This window comes from Lissotriton helveticus, chromosome 2_1, assembly GCF_964261635.1.
Source record: "Lissotriton helveticus chromosome 2_1, aLisHel1.1, whole genome shotgun sequence".
Classification (NCBI taxonomy): domain Eukaryota; kingdom Metazoa; phylum Chordata; class Amphibia; order Caudata; family Salamandridae; genus Lissotriton; species Lissotriton helveticus.
The window spans coordinates 1,195,559,319-1,195,581,731 of NC_136059.1; the positions used below are offsets into that span (position 1 = coordinate 1,195,559,319).

The 22,413-nt window shown below is 45.6% G+C and overlaps 1 protein-coding gene across 1 annotated transcript in view; it reads right to left on the minus strand.

Annotated features, from left to right (window-relative positions):
• Positions 1 to 22,413, minus strand: part of BANK1 (B cell scaffold protein with ankyrin repeats 1) — a 2,434,538-nt gene that overhangs the window by 578,689 nt on the left and 1,833,436 nt on the right. The window lies entirely within an intron of this gene.

A 22,413-nucleotide genomic window follows, 5' to 3' on the forward strand; every position in this document is an offset into this window, starting at 1 on the left:
ATGACCTCTATTCCAGACAGCTGACATGTAGTTGAATTGAATGGCTTCAAGTGCCCATTGAATGTGTCTATGTCTACACTTCATCGGTTAGATTATCTCTCCCTGTTGTAGATTAACATAGCATTGGAGCATTGTCAGAGCTCATTAGGTTACCTGGATGTACATTTCAGCAATATCTGCATTGCATCAATCTACGTCTGTAAACCTCAAATCTTAAAAAACGTAATAGGTCAAATGTGGCTTTAATCCTGACACAAATCAACAACTGGCCCAACATCAGAGAAATCAAACTAACTTGATCAAAGAAAGGAATCCACCACTGTTTTGAAGACAAATGTATGATTATACTAGTGGTAATACAGACTCATAACACATTATTTAATACGTGTACTATAAGAAATTGTGTTATTGGTTGAGGGAGGTGAAAAACCTTCTCAAACAATAACCACAATCATTGTTAGGATGAACCACAAAAGTCACTAAATTAGCCTGTACTGCACCCTTTGATAACTGGGCACAAAAACAGCCAGGCTTAACTTAGAGGCAATATATCAAGTATTTAGGCAGTACTAAAACAGAAATAAATTGAAAACAGAATGCAAGATAAATCCCAGAATGACAAATATCCAATCAGTACAACCAGAGTTACGCAATTTCAAAGTTTTAGGTAGGCCTTGGCGGTAAATTCTGTAACGTTCGTGGAATTTGCTTGTTCGTGTTCTCAAAATGCATGTTCGCAAGATATTTCCCCCGAGCATGCAAACAGCTTTGTGAACAGGAAAAAAGCATCGCGAACAAGAAATTCTGCATGTTCGTGGAATTTCTGCGTGCTCCTGGAGATTTTTTACCGTTTCTCAGAGTTTTGCGTAGTGCGACTACGCAAATTCCGCCCCCCACTAGTTTTGGGTAAGTATATCACCTAAAAGGGCAAATTGCCACCTGTGTTCATCTGGTTGTGTTAGAGCGGCTGACCGACCATGATGGAGTAGGGGCCAGGTACAGGAGGGACCAGGTTAGTTCAGCTGAAAAATGTACCTTCTCAAAGTCATAAGAGTCGGATTCACACTGGAGGAGCCTGCGAGGAGCAGGAAAAAGCGCTGTGGATGGTTGTAGCTGTAGCGGAATAGCAGGCCTGGCATTGTGGACGGTTGTCTGTAGTGCGATAATCCGGTTAGGCATCCCGGACTGTCATTGCTGGGGCTATCATGAACAATGTACCTAAATATACAGGAAAAAAGGGAGTAGTTTTAACTAAAACGAGTTCCCATCAGTCCACCATCGAGACCGCCCTTCATCATCTGGGATCTCTTATGCATATATAAATCACAATCATGACTAGCACATTCTACATAACATTATAACCTGTATATTGTTCATGTTGGACTCTCTGTTAATTCTAGGTTGGTGTCAATTCTGTTCAGGGGGCTTAACAGATAGGGTCTATAAACTTACCCCTGGGACCTCTTTTGTGTTTGATTGCTGGGGCTATGCCTTGGTAGTCACTGTGGGCTTTCATTTCTGTAGTACGAAGGGTAGATCTAATGCTACGCGTCGTCATTGCCGGCCGGTGTAGCACATAGAGTCTGTTCACAGGAGATTCACACTGGCAGTCATTGCTGGAAGCAGAATCTCAGTGGCAAAGGGCCCAAAGAGCCCCAAACTTCAGGATTTCTCCTTTCTTCATAGATGAGTGCACTCTGTTGCCAGGTTAGGGCAACTACCCTGTGTAGGCACCTCTTGGGGATCAGGGACTCACTATAGCAGAGGCCAGCAGGGCTCAGGCAGGTCCAGATGCAGGTCCAGGCAGGTCCAGTTGAAGCAGATCACCTGGGCATCTGGAGCTTGGTGTGTCCCTGTCACTCAGAACAGGAGGTTGGCCAAATGACCCTTGGAGTCGCTCAGGTTAGCCTGCGATGAAGGGGGCGGATACAGTCTTCCTTCACAGAGAACAAGGCGGTCCTCAAACAGCCGAGCAATCCTCTGGAGAATAAGGTAGGCCTCAAGTAGCAGGACTGTCTTCTGGTGAACAAGGCAGTCCTTCTTCTGTAGTTCACAGATCCAGGAGTGTACTGAAGAGGTGGTTCCTGAGGTCCAATATTTATACCCGGTGGCAGCCTTTGAAGTGGGGGTGACATCCTGGCTAACCCTACATCTGGTTCTGGAAAGCTCTTCCCCTGAGAAGGTTCCAAGTAGTCTGAGGTGACAATAGACTAGTGGCAAGTTCCTTTGTAAGTGTGCTGGAGACAGTCCTTTGAAATGTTAGTGGGGCAGGAAACAGCATAGCCCCACCCATCCTTGCAGCATGGCCGATCCTGACAACCTAGTCCCTAGTCCCTAGTCAGAATTGTGACTTAAAATCTTACTTTTCCATTACAGAGGATTTTAAATTACAATTAATTTGAGACCAAACATGATATCTTCACCTCTTCCAAATCAAAGTTAGCACTTATTCATTGTATTACGGTAACCCAATGTTATCCTATGGGAGAGGAAGGCCTCACAGTAGTGAAAAACAAACTTGGGAGTTTTTCACTACCAAGACATGTAAAACTTGAAATAACGTCCTACTTTTTAAATACAGTGCACCCGGCTCCATGGGCTGTTTAGGGCCTTTTTAGGGGTGGGTTATATTCTATGAAAAAGGGAGCTTTTGAAATGGAAAAAAAGTTTATTTTGCTAAGTTGAATTGGCAGCTTTAAACCTGCACTTCAGGCTGCAATGGCAGGCATCATATATGTTTTAAAGTGCCACTTTAGTGGGTGGCATAATGAGTGGCACAGGCCCACTAGTAGCATTTAATTTACAGTCCCTGGGTGCATGTAGTACCATATACTAGGGACTTATACGTAAATTAAATGTGCCAATCAGGTGTAGGCCAACTTTACAAAATGTTAGGGAAAGAGCACAAGCATGATATCAGTGGTTAGCAGTGGTAATGTGCACTGAGTACTAATGCCAAAAAAAACTAATTTCTTTGATAACTTTATTTCGGTCAGAGACCATAAAAGTGCACATAAGAATACAAGCCAGCACAAGTTATTAAAACAATAAATAGTCATTTAAAAGATTTAAAAAAGAGAATTAAACTGTAGGTTATCAATAAGAAAAGACAATAATTTCATGAATACTAACAATTAAGTTAAAAATATTTGTCTCCTACGCCACATACTAAATAGATATCGAGATACAGCGAACACAATGGGGGGATGGGTGTCATAAGTCAATATTCTACATGCCTGGAAGTAATGCAGAAATTTAAGGTTCTTACAAATCGGAATCAGCCAGCAGTTTCTAATTACAGAATAAGCAGGGCAAAAGAACAAAACATGTGGTACTTCTTCAATTCTGTAGTCACAAGCAGGGCACACCACAGTGTTAATTAATTAAATTAATTAATTGTGGGTTTCTAAAGCGCTAGAATCGACTCCCGAAGGAGTATCTCTGCGCTGTAGACCGCTGGGGAACCCGTCCTGGCTTTCCCTGTGAGATGGTCCCTACTGGGTATCTCCAAGGTGAAACCAGGCATCCCCGGCGTATGTGGGGGGCCGTTGTGGAGATGAGGCAAGCTAATGCCCAGAGTTGCCGAGTGTGATCCCTGGTTAGAGTAGGCACCGAGGCGAGAATTATCAAGTCCGCTGAACCTGGTCCTCGACCCTGCCGCTTCGGGAATAGAACCCTGGTCCCGGGCTGTCCTCTGCTTCCGGGTCTGCCGCCTCTAACCAGTGAGCCACACCACTCCAGTTTTGGACCATTTAGTTGTAAATGACCTGACGGGTAAAGTGCCATGCCTTAACTGAAGATACAGTTTTCTGGCGAGAGGTGGTTCAATTAAATCCATGAATTCCTCGATTTTAAACTCTGATTTAGCTAAGAGGAACTCAGGCGTTAGCCTGCCCATAGTTGCAGAGCTCAGAAGTATTTGAGTGTTCTGAATACGTATTAGAGCACAGAGTTCTCGTTTTGGTAACCCAGTGCAAAAAGTCTCCGGTTTTTCCCACAGGTCCGGAAGACCCAACCGAAAACTGTCTGTCCTGATATGCTCCAACCACGGTATCTTTATACTTTTAAGAGAAGTCCAGATCTCAGATAGTTCTGCTCTGTAGGCAGCCAATTCCAAAGTTGACCACAACCTCTTCCAGTACATTATAGGTCTTGCACTCACGATTTCCTCTATTGACTCCATCCCAAGGTCCATTCTTAGGGGGATCAAGGGTGTGCTAGCAGGTAATCCAACTAGATTCCTCATAAAGGTTTGTTCCACCCTTGAAATGGTTGATATTTTTTTGTGCCCCCAAAGCTCCGCGCCATAGGTTACTGCAGTTCTAGCCTGGCGACAATATATTTCCAAAGCCGGGGACACCGGCATAAATGTAGACCTCTTGGCTACTTTACTAATTCCCCCCGCTAGCTGTGATAATTTTAGTTCTGACTTGACAATCTGTGTGTTCCACTCAATTCTCTAATAATTTCAAATAACAGGGGGGGAGAAGGAAAAAAGTTTGGGAGAAGACGACACAGGATGACAAGTCTAACATACTCATAAACATTCATTTAGAACTACAGTTTAGAGGTCAAACTCCATTTATTATCACAGTATATCTTAATTGGTTTACAGTAAACACTGCATAATGCCTCCTGGATTACCTTTCAGTATCGATTTACAGAAAAGAACAACGGGTCTCTAATTCAGGAAACATAGTTATTTTGATTCATCTCAAGAAAAACGTTTACTCTCTTCTTCTCTTATTGCCGTTAAAAAACATTTTTTATGACTAATAAACATGAAAAACCTCATGGCATGAACCATGTTTGCATATCCGCTAAATGTAATATGTTATTACCATTGTTGAGAAGCATCATGGCCCACACCTAAGCATGTAGAATGTTCAGCTGTAAGCCTGAACTCTTTGGTATACTGTAAGTGATCTCTGTGGTCAAGGACATGAGCAATCCACTTTAACCTACTGGTGTGATTAGCTGGAAAGAAAACAAACAATGGAAGTGCTGGTACATTCATGGTAGTCCAGTACTTAAATTGGCACATTTAAGGTTTGATTATATATGGAGTGAGCCTTGAAATTGATAATTTGAATTCTTGCATGCTAGTAATACTTGTGCCCGGCACAGTGTTTCTTGTGTTGTTAGGCTGAACATGCATCAAAGGGACCTGTGTCTTGTTTACTGATCGGGAATACATTTGACCAGGATTTAGTAATTTATTTACTTGCCCAATATGTGTGTGAATGTCTTTGGTTGTGCAGAGTTCTCCAATTCCAGTCTAAGCTTCCTGTTATGTCTTCACTGGAATGTTGAAGCTGCTGCAGGGATTAAGGAGAATACAAGTGAGTTGGCAGTGAGGAGTTGAAGAAAGAAGGACTGACGGCCAGAAGCTGCATAATTGTTGACTGTAGTCCTGAAGATGCCTTTGTACATATAACACCATCGTAGAGCTACCCATGGCCTCCGTCAGGCTTATCCTGAGAGAGGTGCCGGCTTCCTAAGAACATAAGTTGTCCTTCGGTGACCCACACTCCCTTCACCAACTTGAATGGTGCTGGCTGAGACATAAACTCTGAGGTAGATAGTGAGGAGGTGAACTATCAGGCTTCATTGTTTTCACAGAATTGAGATAGCAGAGTTTTACCTTATTTTCTTGGAGTGACTGATGACCCTCTGGTAGGACTAGGAGAAAGTGAGGTATGTCAGACCTGCCTGGTTGAGAATATCCCCAAGAAGAGCATGCCTCACCAGAGTGAGAGATACTAGAGGTACTGAGTACTCAGAAAGGAATTCACTTCCATACAAGTACCTAGTTCAGTCATGTAAATATGGTCAATGCAGCTCTAGAGGAGAGAAGCTCAAATAGAAGAGGTGAGGGATTCTCAAAATGAGTGGACGAAAAGGCATGATCTGCTCATTGAAATGTGCAGGATCAAAGAATGGAGTGATTGCATTAAAACGAACCCAGGTCCAGTTTTTCTGATGAACTCTTTATAATTTTTCAAAAATGACTTATAAGCCTATAAAGAGTTTATGTTGGAGGAATCGGGTCAAGCGGAATCTTCAACCAGAAACAAAGGTAACCCTAAATGCCATGCAGTAACAAAGGTAACTTGAAATCTGATGAAGCCGCAGCAGCCGTTTGAATAGTCTTGCAACCCTAATGGTAGATTCATTGCACTGCGGGAACAAAGGTACTGCCACTGGGGGTGACATATATCTATATATATATATATATATATATATATATATATATATATATATATATATATATATATATATATATATATATATATATATTTAAATATACATATATATTTATGTCATCCACATACAGGTTTGCATGATCTGGAACAAAGCCTTACCCCCTCTACAGCACAAAGGAGTGCCAGCAGTTTCTAGCATGGTGTTTGTACTGGATGTACATCCTTAGGTACACATTTCTAAGTGCAGGCCTCCACACAGGGAGTCAGATCTGTACGATGTGGGTTTTAATGTGAAGCACACGTTATGTAGCTATTACAGGCAATATACCACTTGGCCCCTTGGTTGCAAGTAGTTTCCCTTGGTGTTAGGATATCATACAGCGCCAGATCACACTACTATAGTAGACATAGTTTTGCACAAACCCTGTCCTGTTCTGCTTAAACATATGCCTTTAATATCAATTGAAAGGGGGCAGTGTAAAGCAGTTTGGGTGCTGCATGAGGGTCAACTTGTGGCAAAAAATGTTTTTGCCCAGGAAGTTAATTGTTGTTACTGTTAGCACCACTTTTTGGCGCTTTGCAATGCACGAGTGGCGGCACAAACATTGAGCGAATCTGGGCTTATATTAGAAAGCCTGCACATCAGTGGTCGCTGGTGATTTTAGCAGGGAGGGGGTGGATGGGACACACACGCATACTTACACACTCACTCACACCCATGTTTTCACACACACATCCTTCGAGAACACTCAATTCCACATTTAAAAACCTCACACTTACCTGCTGCAGTTCTGCCTCAAAGGTTCCAGGAAGGTTTGGACTGCTGCCTTCACTCAGTGGCTGATCTTAAGTCAACCAATGAAGGGAGGCAGCAGTCCCTACTATGTCACAGAGTGGGATAGGGTCCGTGAGAGTTTTGGACCCCAACCCACTCTGTGAAGAGGTGTCACTGATTGACACTCGGCCTTGGGCACTTTAGGTCGTAAAACTGAAATGCCCAGGTAGGAGGTAATAAGTGACGGTCCCCCTCATCACAAGGAGAAGGGCCTAGAGGTGGTTTGCCAAGCTGAATAGGTCACTCCCACAGGAGATGTGACGTCTTCAGCCTGCCAAAGTTCTGCTCAGGCAGGCTGGAGCCTGCACATTTAGCGCATGTCTAGCTCCTGGCTGCTTGACCTGAACATGAAGAGTGTCTGTCAGGTTGACCTTTGCTCAGCCTGACAGACACTCTTCTGTTGCGCAAAAGAGCTGGGGGCGTGGCCCCTCCACCCATTAGGACAGGCCACGGCTGCTGGGCATGTCCTTGAAGTCTAGCTTGGTGTCTGTATGCTGCCAGGCAGCAAATGTGGCTCGTGCAGGTAAGAGCGGTGAGGCGGTGGGAAGGGTGGGGAGGGGGATTTCGACAGACAAGCACTATGGAAAATTATATAAATAATTAATGTTCCCTCTTTGTCTCGTCCCTCGGTGGCTGCCAGGCAGACACCTCGAGCAAATATGAAACAAGGCTTAGAGGCTAGCAGTGACCCGTTTTCCTGTGAGCACTATCCTTCCTCTTAAAAATCAAAAGGGCTTCATTTAATGAACTGCAGGTGGCCTATAATTAATACTATTTACATGTGTACAGTGCACATTACCCACTGGTGCCCTCTTATTGTGCTCACTCTGATTACCTTCTAAGCTTTTCTAAGCTTTAATTGTTCTGAGATATAGGAATCAGAGAGCAGCTATGCTCTCTGATTCCTACATCTCGGAACCATTAAAGCTTAGAAGTTAACCAGAGTACGCACAATAAGAGGGCACCACATATCCCTGCCACCCCCCTCACAGCTTTTCCAGTTCATCCCCCCAAGGTTGAAGTTAACATTATTCATCGGCAGTTCCATAGCCGGCGTTCATCAATAGGCAATGCACTCATTACCTGAGCGCCCATGTGTCACCATGGGGACAGGCATACCTTCGGACTCCAGGGAAACGCACCCAACCAGGCTCATACACGTGTTTATCAAAGTATTCAGACCTACTAAACAGGTGTCACTCAGACCGTACCACCGGAAAATGTTACTTGTACACAGTGTGAGCAGTTTCGCAAACTTGATTTCCTGTAGATGTTTACCCCTCTTGTTCGTAAAGCAAATATGAATCGCTCAATTCTGTTTGTACTATGCCAATCAGCTATGTATGATGTTAAAAACAAATTTAAACAAGGAATCAGAGGGCAGCTATATATATTGTTCCCAATAAGATTTATGCAGAGGCATGCATACTTTTGCCGAGTATATTTTGGTAGGTTTATTGCACAATGCAAATGAAAAATAATCTTCAGCGTTCCTGCTCAGTTTATATTGTAATATTGTTCTGGGCAATAAGAATTAAAGCAACTTGGTTAAAAGAAATAGGGGCTCTTTTATGAGCCCTTGCGTCACTTTTACGCCGCCGGTGCGTCACTTTTAGTGACGCACCAGTGGAGTAAAAAATGTGCCTTGTTGCACCACATTTACAAAGTGACGCATCTAGGTAGATGCGTCTCTTTGTAAACCCCTGCGCCACATTATACCTGCGCCAGGTATAATGTATGCAAGGGGGGCGTATTGACGCAAGAAAGGGTCGTAGAAGTGACGCTGTGAAATCTATGTGATTTCACTGCGCCACTTCTAGGGCACAAATGCGTCAATTTCTTACGCCTGCCTCACAGCAGGCGTAAGACTGACGCAGGCCCTTTCACATGGGGCTTGCCCCATGTGAAAGACACATTGCTGGAGTTGCGTCACTTTTGTGACACACTCCAGCAATGCGCCACTTTTGCGCCTACAGATACGTCAGAAATACTGACGTATCTGTAACTCCTTGCGACATGATGCGTCATACTGTAAATATGACGCATCATTAGTGTCGCAGGGAGAGCGCAGTGAAAAGTGACGCATCACTGTTTTCACGCAGCGATGCGTCACTTTTCATAAATGAGGCCCATAGTATATTAGCCCCGGCGACACTAATATCCACTAAGTTACTTTGTCCGTGTGTGATAATGAAGATTTCTGAATGCACCGCACCACAGACATGAGACAGGCATGCAAGTATAGTTTTCTTCTAGTTTGTGAAACACAGAAATAAAGGGCCCCATAAGGACCTGATTCAATATCGATTTTTAGGTCTGACGCTATTCAAGGCTTTTTGAATTTACTGAAATGATATATATATATATATAATATGCTTACCTAAAAGGGGCTTTTATCCAGCCTTGTTCAACCATTGGTCTGGGTTTGAGTCTTTCACATTTTTCTTTCATCATCTACAGCAGTGATACTCAAACTACAGCCGGGGCCTGCTTGTGGCCCTCCTGACTTTTACATGCGGCCCCCTGGGTAACATACTCGACTCAGCGCTACCATTAAAACATTTTAAAATAAACAGCAAGCCTTTATTTAAAGAGTAATTGCATTTAAAGAAAGGAAGTAACAAGGGGGTACGGTACCCCTTAGTAAATCAGATTATAGCAGTGCATTCAGAAGTATTTCTACTTAAAAGTGATGAATTTAGAAACGCTCAGGACCCCCATACCCACAACAATTAGTGATTAGTGTTTAGATCCAAACACAGGGGAAGGTTTTGTACAGCACACATCCTGAAGTCATGTACTTCAAGGTCCTCTTTCTTACATGTGAATATGAAGTAAAAGGAGGGAAATTGAAATAAAAAATGTCCCAGGATCACACAATTTGGGCAAGTGGGAAAGCCAGGATTCACCCCAAGTTTTCTTGTTCCACAATGTGTAATTCAGTTCAGCCACTAGAGTTACATGCTTTGCTTCCCCTACACCCACTTTATGCCCCGGACCACCACCCTGCTGGCATCCGGGCGGCCCTCGGTCACACCAAAGGCCAAACTTTTCGGCCCCTGGGAAAATGTTTGCGAGTACCCATGATGTACAGCATGTAGCACGGGGCAATGGGCAAAGCACTTCAGCCATTGGATGACTTCGCTGTGAGTGACAACAGTCTGACCTTTCACAAGGAGCACATCTATTCAAAAAGTTGTTTCCTCGAAGGCTACGAGCTACTAATGTGATTTTCGAAGAAAAAATATTTTTGCTTTTAGTCAATATTTTGTATTGGCGAGGGCCATCAGCTACCTCACTTAGGGGCATATTACCAACCAATAGAGATAATTTTTGTCTCTAACTTGTTTAGAGACAAAAATTATCGCCGCAAATCGGCGATTTTTATCGCAGATAAACCTTGCTATTAGCAAGGTTTATCGCAAATGCGATAAAAAACGGCCGCAATGCATGAATATCACTGAAAAGTCTGCGATATTCATGCATTATCGAGCAAATGCTCTTAGCCATGTTATCCACCTCCCATTGGATAACATGGCTAAGAACTGCTCCTGGGCAAGTGTTAGCTTTTGGAGATATTCACGCTTAGCGCGAATATCTCCAAAAGTTGGTAATAGGAGATAGTGATGTTAGCGACTGTTTTCAGTCGCTAACATCTTGGCACGCCCACTTTGCATGTCATTAGTGATAAATATCACTGACATGCAAAGCGGGGCCCAAGATGGTCACTATCTCCTATTAGCTGTCGCTAACTGGTGTTAGCGACAGCTTGGTAATAGGGAGATAATTTTATCTCCGCTTTCTTGGCTTTTAAAGCCAAAAAAGCAGAGATAAAGCCCCTTGATAATATGCCCCTAAATATTTTGCTAAAATTTCAAAAAAATAAAAGAAGCATGAACAAGGCCAAAAGACTGGCAGGCAAATCCAGACCTACTGGCTTTGCCTTTGTTTGTTTTCTTTGCCAGATCTCATGCCTGGTAGGCCCTGGCACAACCTGGGTGCTTAAGCAGCAGCCTCATACATCCTTCCAAAAATACAATGAGAGGTAACATTTATTTATTCACTTCGTACAGATGGGTTCGATTTTTATATTGCCCTACCAGCCTATTATTTTCAAGTGAAGTCATATATAAAAACCCGTTCCTCTCTTCCTGGAAGCCTGCCGGTTTTATTTTGCATTTTATGTCAGCCCTGGCTGCAGCTAAGAGTCAAATGGAAATCCGCCAGTGCCTCCGCGGATTACAGGATCGCTCCTAATACTCTCAAGGTTTTAAAATGTAAAACATTGATTTGTTATAGACTAATTGGCTTTTTGTGCTGCTCTTCAATGTAAGTGAATTCCGACAATCCGGGTGTAGAACACGCTCAGAATCCCCCTCTGCGGGGTCACGTGATTCTGCCACCGATCCCGGCCTTCATTAAATTATTTCTGTGAGCAGTGGCGTAGCAAGCCTGCGCGTGCCGTGGACTCTACTGCATTTTAGGGACACGGGTCCCTTATTCCATGGGCTGGGTAGTATAAACAGGCGTATTTGGGGAGCAGTGAGGCCCTCCCGCTTGTTGGTCCGGGTGCCACTGCACCTGCTGCTCTAATCAGAGGCGCAACTAGAGCCACATTTCGGGGGGGTACGAAAAATTTCGGGGGGGGGGGCTGAATCTCTAAGCAATAGGCAGAGTGGAGCTGCTGGGGCTCTTAGAAGGGGTGAAACAACAACAATGCCTCATTAACAAGCAAAAGGTGAAGTACTTGGGTGCGGCTGTGTGTGTGTGTGCTTGGGAAGCTGTCTCATCCCGGGCTGCCACACACACAACGGGAGGGGGGGGCTGAAGCCCTTTGAGTCCAATGGGCGTTGTGCGCCTGGCTCTAATGATAGCTAAGTCCATGCATATGCATACATGCCAACATTTCATGAGAGCAAAGTGGGAGATTTGAAGAAAAAAAATCTGGAGAATAGGGTCTTGAATCGGGTGACTGGCATGTATGGACTTTGGAAGCGTGCTGCTGTAGGATCGGACATTTGAAACGCAAATGCATATTTTATTCTTACCTTTCAGAAGCATGAAGCATAATGGCAGGCAGAGAGAGGGTGATGCAAGTGGTGTACACTGGCCTGGCAGGTTGTTGGCAGTGCATGCACCCCCCACCCCCCTGTGCCAGCCTGGGCGGAAACAGCTTCCCCCCCCCAGTACTGCGCAGGTCTTTAAAAGACGATTCCCTTGTTAATGACGCTTTGTTGGTTTTTCACCCCTTCAAGAGCCCCTGCATCGCCTCTCTTTGCTGGAAGAATTAGCACTATACACAATACCAAGCCCTGTCAGCTGAAGCCCCCAAGGAATCGGGTTTTTGCTTGTAGGAATCGGAAGGCGGGAGACTAGCCTTCAAGTCGGTAGTCTCACGCCTGAATCGGGAGGGTTGGCATGTCTGCATATGAGCAAAGGTAAAGGGGCATAACTCATGGGACATTATAGCAAAGAACTTGTTATTTCTGTATCAAGTATACATTCAATGGGTCCAGGGAAAAGGTGTGGTGAAGCAGCCAGGGCGGGTGACTCCGGAGCACCGGCTGAGCATGGGGCTCACGGTTCAATTCCTGGCGCCGGTGGCAGATCAGTCCAGCACCCTGTGACTCTGGGCAATATCTTGCTTAATCTCCCTGACTGCCCCCAGCGCCTTGAGACCCTTAGGGGTGGTTAGTTCGCGCTTTACAAATACTGCATTATTATTTTACCATGATAATACATAGATTTCAGAAGTGACATCCCCTTTGACAGTCAATGACATCACAGAAAATATCTTCACACAATCCTTTGATGCTCCCTGTGATGGTACGGTATAGTGTCCCAGGTGGAGAATAAGCAACACAAAAATGCATCCTTACTTGTAAAAGACTAGACCACAACCAGATGAGTTACATTGTATACAGGGGTCTAAAGCAGGCCTCTGCTGCCCCTGCGGCGCAAAGAGGCTCCCAGGATTTCAGGGGCCTCCAACCCTCCAAAGATGGCCCCATTCGGCCCGAGGTCTATATACATCTTAATTAAACAAATTGTAGCTCGGCACTCCTATTATTTATCTTTTCATTTAAGCTCATATTCTGAGCATCAGTTTTGCATACATTTTGGGCAGCTCAAATCACAGGAGAAACAGATCATTATATTTAAAAATACATACATTTAATGGTTAAACTCTTACTACGCAGTGGAAAGGACTTAGCCAGCCACCCCCCCCACCTGGCCCGGTCCCTGCTTCTGATCCCAGCCAGGTTGGGGGAGCCTCCCTTGGCCCAATGGACCCCGTCATGGGCACCCGGACCCTCGCCAGGCCACAGGACGGGGGCTCCCGCACCACAGCGACCCATGAATTATGACCCTGTGGTGTGGGAGCCCCCGTCCTGCGGCCTGGCGAGGGTCCGGGTGCCCGTGACGGGGTCCATCGGGCCAAGGGAGGACCATTGTATATCAGTACATTCTTTAATTAAACAATTGTTGCAAATATTCATATATGAAGGAATAGTATGGTCCGGAGATGAAGGGAAAACACACACAACAGCTGACACGTGTTTCGTTACGTCAATAACTTTTTCAAGGCTTAACCCTGAGTGAGCATGTAACTTCTCCAAAGTTTGAAGTTCAAAGGAAGCTCAGAGATAGGCTTGGGTCCTGTACTTGTTGTAGTATCAGGCATTAACCAGCTGTGTATGCTATACCTTTTGCAATAAAAACTGTAAAAAAAAAAAAAAAAGGGTTTTAGTGACGCGGCCAACTGGTCCCAGGATAGAGTACATAGATAAGTATTATCTTACTGTATTGATTTAGTCAAGAATCTTTTCGATGAGCCGGGCACTTCTTCTCTGCTGTAGGCTCAGTATGTTTTTCTCTGTGTAATACCACTTTCTCTTTCAGCTCCTGCTCCTCTCCCAGGTGCCCGAGGACTTTTTGGTACTTAGAAGCTGTTGTGTCATCTTTCTTATGCAACCCCTTCCTGACCTCATCATTTTATCTCTCAGTGCCTCCCAACTGCTGCCCCAGGTCTCTTGGGTCTTCCTTGTCTCTCATTCTGGCAATCTCATTTGAGTTTCACCCCTGCATGTGCCTGCTATTCCATGTCCCTCTTTCCTCTGGACTTACTGTATTATTGCCTCTCTCCTATCTTCATCTGTTCTCCTTTTGGGGGGTCACTTACTCTTCTTCCTCACCCTTTATAAGCCACCGTCTATTTCTGTGGATTCTACCCCTTTGTCACATCTATTCACTTGCTCCGTATTTTCAAGGGTGTTCTCCAATGTTCTTTTCTCACTGCTCTCAGATCTTCAGTGTTCCCTCCCAACATTTCAATCACATAATTCCCATTTGTGGTCACCCCGATAGTACCTTTCATTGCTTTGCTCGTTTATCCGCCCATGTCTCTAATACTTGTGATGATATCTTCATCCCAATTTGCCCGCACTTCTCCTGTCACAGTATCTCCATATTGATGCCTACATTTGTGCTATGTTGCTGAATCCCCGGGTGCTCTCTTTTCTCACCTCACTTGTCACCCTGTTGCTTGAGGGACTCTGTTTACTCCTCCCTAGCTTCACTGTTAAAAGATTTTGCCAGTGCTTAATTTGAGCCAGTGGCTTCCGGTGCTCTGCACTTAATTGCCTGAACCTGCACATATGGCAGCTGCCACATTGTGGTGCTAGTTGTGAAGTTTAAAGATGAACAGAAAAACAGTTGTTTGGTTCCCTAATCTTCTCTTTCATGAAGGATGCACTTTGCATTCAGAACTGTCAGAGAGGCCCTTGGCCATCTCTCCCCAACCAGGCTGCTCTGTCCCTATTCTTGTTACCCCAGTGGCTTTCTTGCCCCATCTCATTCTATTCTATGAAAATCTCTTACATGTTACCTCTTCACTCTATAATTGTTGTCCTGATATCACTTGTGGTTGTTGCCTACAAATGTCGGCCCTTGGCCCATTCCCACTGTCATCTTTCCAGACTCCCTCATCTCCTTTTCCTGCCTATCTATCCAGTATTCGTTATATCAATCAGTGGCTTTTTATTTTCAACAATTCTTCTGGTTATAAACCCTATCCAGTGCTTGAAATGGAAACATAGAAGTGCAGGTACCCTGTACCAGAGTACCTGCTTGGTTCTGAAAAGTGCTGGTACTCTCCAATTAAAAGTATAACGTTTTTCTTGAGAAGTACAGGGACGCTCCCTCTCAAAATTGTAAAGTGCTGGCACTCAGTACCGGATAGCACCGGCCCATTTAAAGCATTGACTCTACCCCCACCCCACTGGAGTTTCTGCCCCCACCTCTTAAAAGGAGGAGGAAATCAAACGTAAATGTCTCAGTCGACACCCCCACTGACAGGCCATTTTCAACTTGCTTTCACATCTCGTATTGCAGCAGGGCACCCCCACTGTCCGCAAGTAGTCCCTGCAAAGCACAAGGCCAAAAATGCCTCCATTATCTGGGTCTTCGGTGAAGTACCTCACATTGTGGCCACCTTCTTTCAAGTCTCACAAGGAAATGGCTTCCCTCAGAGCTTTCAGTCGTGCTATTCAGCCAGGGTGCACACCCTATTCGGTTGCATCCTCATCAACTTTGCGCCCCATATCCATGTTCAAGTGGAATCAAAGGCTCCCTCGGCTGGGACCTTGTCTTACAATTTGCAGCAGCAGCTCCTCCACTTAAATCTTTTGACGGAGGCTACTACGGAAATAGCCGTATACCCATGGCTTTAAAAAGGCCGAGTCCTGTTGGTGCTCAGCAAAAGCAGGTGCTGAGACGGGTTTCTATCGGGCTCTCCATTTTTGCCCTCACCCTCATGATGAAAAAAAAATCTTAACTGTGCAACAACACCACCGTTCACTGCTCTTGATGTAACTTCAAAGAGACTTGTTATATTTCTTCCACAATTTCATCATTACAGAACTGATGCATTTTCAATATGCTCTACAAGGAAGCCATAGTTGTTGCTTATTTATCTTATGCAACTAACAACCATTGACACAGCCAATAGTCCAGGCTTGTTACTTATATTACATATCTGAATGTGATGACAGAAGCAGAAAAATACTAGTCGGAGGGCACACTATGCTAAGCACAGATTTGTAGCTGAGGTGTTTCTAACCCACGCCCTTAATTACCTTGGTCATGCCCCTTTGAGAGACCCCCAGTTTTTTCATCCCACTTAAAGCCCTGCCTATACTCTTCCCTGGTTAACTGTGCAGCGTTATGTACTTCAGGCAGCTGGCTTAATTTAGGCAACTTCTGACAATATGGGATAGACTGGTATTCTAAAGTGGCCCAGGCACGCTAAAAAAAGTGGCCCACATTTGCATATTGCCTTTCATCAAAACACTGCTTTGGCGAAATTTTATTTAAAAAAAGGTTGGAGGGGGGAGATACAAAAAAAATGCACGGATTAGTTTACACTAGTGACTGAAAACAAGGGAGACCACTCCTGCTCAGGCCCCCTGCCCTGCTATGTATGCATACATTAATGGGCCGGCCCTGCGAGACAAAGAAAGCGACACCTCTGCCTGTTGCTAAACGTGAGATAATGAGTGCCCATCTGCCTCCAGAAAGGCCACTCAGACACCCACTGGGCCGCTGGTTGTATCCGAACACCAGCGACACTGCACAAATCTGCACCCCAGACTGCTCCAAAATGCAGCCCTCATTTGGAACTCGTAAAGTACTACAGGAGTATGACCTGTCAACCGCGTTGGAATTGGGGTAGGTAATCAGAATAAACAAACAATATTCCAGCTGGTATTATTGAGAAGGCAAATAAACACATATGCATAAAGCATTATGAGAACAGAAATAAGGAGACTCAATAAGTTTTTTCAAATGTGCTCATGGCATCAGGTAATAAACAGAAATAGGCGATTTACAGTTGTAAGAGCACTGTAGGTGGATGAATAACAACACAACCCGAATTGTACTTGGTGCTCAACGTGTGCAAGTGACATAAAAGGTGGCGACGCAAGTGACAATTGTGGTCAGCATATATGGCGCATAGTGAATGGTGCTTGAATATATACAGTGAATAAAGGAAAACAATGCGGCTCCAATTGAAAGGTTAAACAAAAGTTCTCAGTTGAGTTGGATTCAATTTGGATGAACCACACTGGGGGCTGCGCCTTTTATTGCGCTGAACGGTTTCTGTTGTCATAATGCTTTATGCATATGTGTTTATTTGCCTTTTCAATAATACCAGTTGGGATATTGTTTGTTTATTCTCATTTGGAACTCAGCACCGGCCCCTCGGGCATTGCCTGAGTGCCTGCGTTACCAATCCGACGCTGGGGATAGCTGCCTTCAATGTCTAGGCCTAACTCAAGTTGTATATATTTGACCGTTCATATCAGTGTGGGATTTCGATGATCACATCGCAACGTAAAACATAACCTATAACGTTTTCGATTGCAGGTAAGAGGTGTGTACAGTGTGCATTACAGTGAAATAGTACTGGCATTAATTGCACCGCTAGTTAAAATACCAACGCTAGCAAGCTTGCTGAGTAATATAATAGCAATCGCTTGGAAGGTCAGTGCGGTAGTATAATTTCGATAGTGTCTCTCCTTTCTGGTTCACACGAGCTGCAAGTTGCTACATTTGTAAATATTCTCTTTGATTAAAACACACATTTATATGTGCTGTAACCTAGCAACTGGGTCTTCGCTTAGAGCTATTCTTCCCACAGTCAGCCCTGCATTACGGTCACCAACCTATGTTCCATAATGAAAAACATTCATCAAAGCGAGGGAAGTATTTAAGCCACTGTGTTTGTTTCCCAGGCTTGTCGGCGCGCACACTTGCATAAAATGGCCGACGGCGTAGGCATTAACCTCCCACGCTCAAGGTGCCAATAATCCTGTGTCCCGGCGCTGCCGATCAAAGGTCAGCCATTTCCCAACAACTATGCGCTTTGACAAACATCACAGTGCATAATATGTAACGCGGGAGGAGACTGACTAATCGGAGTGCAGTTCAGAGCAGGTGAGCCTGTATTAAGAGCTGAGAGGAAAAACCTTCTCCCAGTTATATTCCTGGACCACGATAACCTGTTATGGGTCAATCAAATACCCAATGGTGAACTGTAGGTGAGAGTAAACGAGCCGCAATAACCAATCAGGTATCACACCAGCGCCACAGTCATCAACTGTGGCTTAAGCTAAAATGCCATCAATCAGTTGCAAGCAGGCCGAGCCTATGGCGAAAACACATCCACAGAGATGCTGTCGATTTCGCCATTTTATTTCTTCGCGGGTATTTACTTTACATTGTGGATAGTCCTCTGACCAGTGTATCCCTCGCTAGTCAAGGGCTCTTTCCACCTTTTTCTTCTATCATGTGAGACACTGCATTGACCCTTCATTTTTTTTACCTCTCAGTTCTTCTCTAATGTACTGTCTCAGTCAGTTTACTTTATTTCTACCATCGCCAACTCTTACAACAGGGCTATATCTAGGTGCAGATTTTCTTTTTGGGGGGGGATCTGCTATCACTAAAGCATAATAGGAGTCTAAAAGTGGACAGGGATGTAGCTGCCCTCAAGAAAGGCAGGATTTGGCGACAAGGATGCAACACATTTTGTGGTATTAAAAAAAAAAGTATTCTACCTTGACAGCTATTCCTGATAAGTACTATAAAATGCTGCCACTAAAACCACAGTGGGAAATGAACATTGGACATTTTTCAGGAAATCTGTGTCAAATGTTTTGAAAGCTCTTCTGGACAATAAAATTGATGAGAACTGAATGGAATATACATGCAGTTGTAAATGAGGTTGTGTATTTTTGAGAAAATATGCGGGAAATGTTTAATTTCTAAGCACATTTTAATAACAACAATTGATAATAATTGAATGTAGTTTAAAGACAATACTAAATTCATTTGCACAGTTTAGAGTACATAGACATGGTGCGTACAATGATGTGTCCGAACAGATAGTCAGCACTGCATTCAATGTACATGTCTCCTATGGGATAGATCTCAATGGAGCAGCCAGACAGAAAGACATAGGTTGTTGGGGTAGCGTAGACCACTGCTTAATTTGAGCTGGTGGTTTCCAGTGCTCAGCACCGGTACCTAATCATCAACACCGGCGCTATAGTTTCACTATAGTTTCATGAGCACCAGTTAAGGACACACTCATTTTTGGTAGGCACTGGGAGATTCAGTAATTTGCCCTGAATTAGATGACATTGAGCTGATGCTGAGACTCGAACCTGGGGCCTCATTTGTGAAAAGTGACGCATCGCTGCGAGAAAACAGAGATGCGTCACTTTTCATTGCGCCCTCCTTGCGACCCCAATGATGAGTCATATTTACAATATGACGCATCATTGCGCAAGGAGTTACAGATACGTCAGTAATTCTGACGTATCTGTAAGCGCAAAAGTCACGCATTGCTGGAATGGGTCATAAAAGTGACGCAACTCCAGCAATGCGTCCTTTCACATGGGAAAAGCCCCATGTGAAAGGGCTTGCGTCAGTCTTACGCCTGCTGTGAGGCAGGCGCAAGATTTTGACGCACCAGCATCCTAAAGGTGACGCAGTGAAATCTATGAGATTTCACTGCGTCACTATTACGAGGCTTTTTGCGGGGGACGCCCCCTCTGCATACATTATACCTGACGCAGGCATAATGTAGCGCAGGGGTTTACAAAGTGACGCATCTGCTTAGATGCGTCACTTTGTAAATAGTTCGCAACAGGAGGCATGTTTTACGACGCCGATGCGTCACAAAAAGTGACGCATCGGAAGCGCAAAACTGACGCAAGGCCTCATAAATGAGGCCCCCGGTTCCTCAGCTCCGAAGTTGACAGCTCTGGCCGTTAGGCCACATCCTCTCCCCACTTCCTGATTAGTAGTTGGCTCTGTTTTAGGCAGCTTTACAGGAGAAATGGGCTGGTGCAAGCTGCCTCCTGATGAGGGTCCCCGAACTTATTTGTTTTACAAATTAACCACTGGCGTAGACCCAGCTCAGAGCATGGCAATGTGCTCACTTCAGATAGTCAAAAGGAGCTAGACCTATCCAGAGAGCCATCATTCTAGAGCCTCAAGGCTAATGCTTCATTTTTGCACGTGGTTGGAGGCGGCAGGCACCAGTACTCATTTTTGGGAACCTAGGCTTAATCTTCCTCATCAGACCTTGACTCAAACCAAAAGAGAGGAAGGGATTCCAAAGGAAAGATTGGGAAACAGTAACAAAGGGGGATAACAAGGATGAAAACCTGGAAGAATAAAACAAGCATTGGCATTGCCAATAGGTCTCGCTTGTGGGACCTTATAAGTATTTAGTTTTGCAGCACAATATGATGAGTGGCGTTGCGTGTGTGAGTGGCGTTGCGTGTGTGAGTGGTCTTGCGTGTGTGAGTGGCGTTGCGTGTGTGAGTGGCGTTGCGTGTGTGAGTGGCGTTGCGTGGGTGAGTGGGGTTGCGTGGGTGAGGGGTTGCGTGGGGTTGCGTGGGTGAGTTGCGTTGCGTGGGTGAGTGGCGTTGTGTGTGTGAGTGGCGTTGCGTGTGTGAGTGGCATTGCGTGTGAGAGTGGCGTTGCGTGTGTGAGTGGCATTGCGTGTGTGAGTGGCGTTGCGTGTGTGAGTGGCGTTGCGTGTGTGAGTGGCGCTGCGTGTGTGAGTGGCGTTGCGTGTGTGAGTGGCGTTGCGTGTGTGAGTGGCGTTGCGTGTGTGAGTGGCGTTGCATGTGTGAGTGGCCTTGCGTGGATGAGTGGGGTTGCGTGGATGAGTGGGGTTGCTTGGATGAGTTGCGTGTGTGAGTGGCGTTGCGTGTGTGAGTGGCGTTGCGTGTGTGAGTGGCGTTGCGTGTGTGAGTGGCGTTGCGTGTGTGAGTGGGGTTGCGTGGGTGAGTGGGGTTGCGTGGGTGAGTTGCGTTGCGTGGGTGAGTTGCGTTTCGTGGGTGAGTGGCATTGCGTGTGTGAGTGGCGTTGCGTGTGTGAGTGGCGTTGCGTGTGTGAGTGGGGTTGCATCGATGAGTGGGGTTGCGTGGATGAGTTGCGTGTGTGAGTGGCGTTGCGTGTGTGAGTGGCGTTGCGTGTGTGAGTGGCGTTGCGTGTGTGAGTGGCATTGCATGTGTGAGTGGCGTTGCGTGTGTGAGTGGCGTTGCGTGTGTGAGTGGCGTTTGTGAGTGGCGTTGCATGTGTGAGTGGCATTGCATGTGTGAGTGGCGTTGCGTCGATGAGTAGGGTTGCGTGGATGAGTGGGGTTGCGTGGATGAGTTGCGTTGCGTGTGTGAGTGGCGTTGCTGTGTGTGAATTGCTGGTTGGGGGAGTGGGGGGGTGGGCGGGGGAGCAGCAGGCAGATGCGAGTGGAGCGCGCGCTGGAGAGGGAGGGGGTGGGAGGACTAGGCAGCGGGAGAGAGGGAGAAAGGAGCGCGAGGGAGGCGTTTTTAGATACATGAAGCCAAAATTACAAGTGAGCATGTTACAAAAGCAAACGTTACGTTACATGAGACAATAGTGACAGTTGTGCAAGTATCAAGAGCAACAAAATACAAGAGGTAGCAAACGATATGCAATAGCATATCTGAGGGAACACGGCCTGGAGGTAGCAAACGATATGTTCTGAGAGGAAACAAGCTTCTCGGCATTGCTGGTTGGGGGAGTGGGGGGGGTGGGCGGGGGAGCAGCAGGCAGATGCGAGTGGAGCGCGCGCTGGAGAGGGAGGGGGTGGGAGGACTAGGCAGCGGGAGAGAGGGAGAAAGGAGCGCGAGGGAGGCGTTTTTAGATACATGAAGCCAAAATTACAAGTGAGCATGTTACAAAAGCAAACGTTACGTTACATGAGACAATAGTGACAGTTGTGCAAGTATCAAGAGCAACAAAATACAAGAGGTAGCAAACGATATGCAATAGCATATCTGAGGGAACACGGCCTGGGGGAAGCTGGCTGGGGAGGGGGAGGAGAAATGAAAGGAAGGCTGTGTTTGCGGGAGAGAGAGGGGAGGTGCTGGTGTGGGAGGGGGGAGGTGCTGGTGTGGGAGGAGTGCTGCTACGGCAAGGCTGTGTTTGCGGGGAGAGAGAGGGGAGGTGCTGGTGTGGGAGGGGGGAGTTGCTGGTGTGGGAGGAGTGCTGCTAGGGGAGGAGAAGCCCTGGCCGTGAATGCTCGTGCATGTTCACGTGAACTGCAAGAAAACGCCGGGCTGAAACCCCTTAGTTTGAAGAGGATTTTGCCGACATGAATTCGATCCTATCCATTCCTGCGGAATGGGACAGGCTCGACCTTAAAAATATACAGAAAGTGTAGGGTGGTGAAAGAAAGAGGCTCAAGGTGGAATCAAACCCAGACAGCCTTCGTATTCGACAGGTCTGGCATTCAGTAATGCACTGGCCTCCTAAGAAACACCTGCAGTT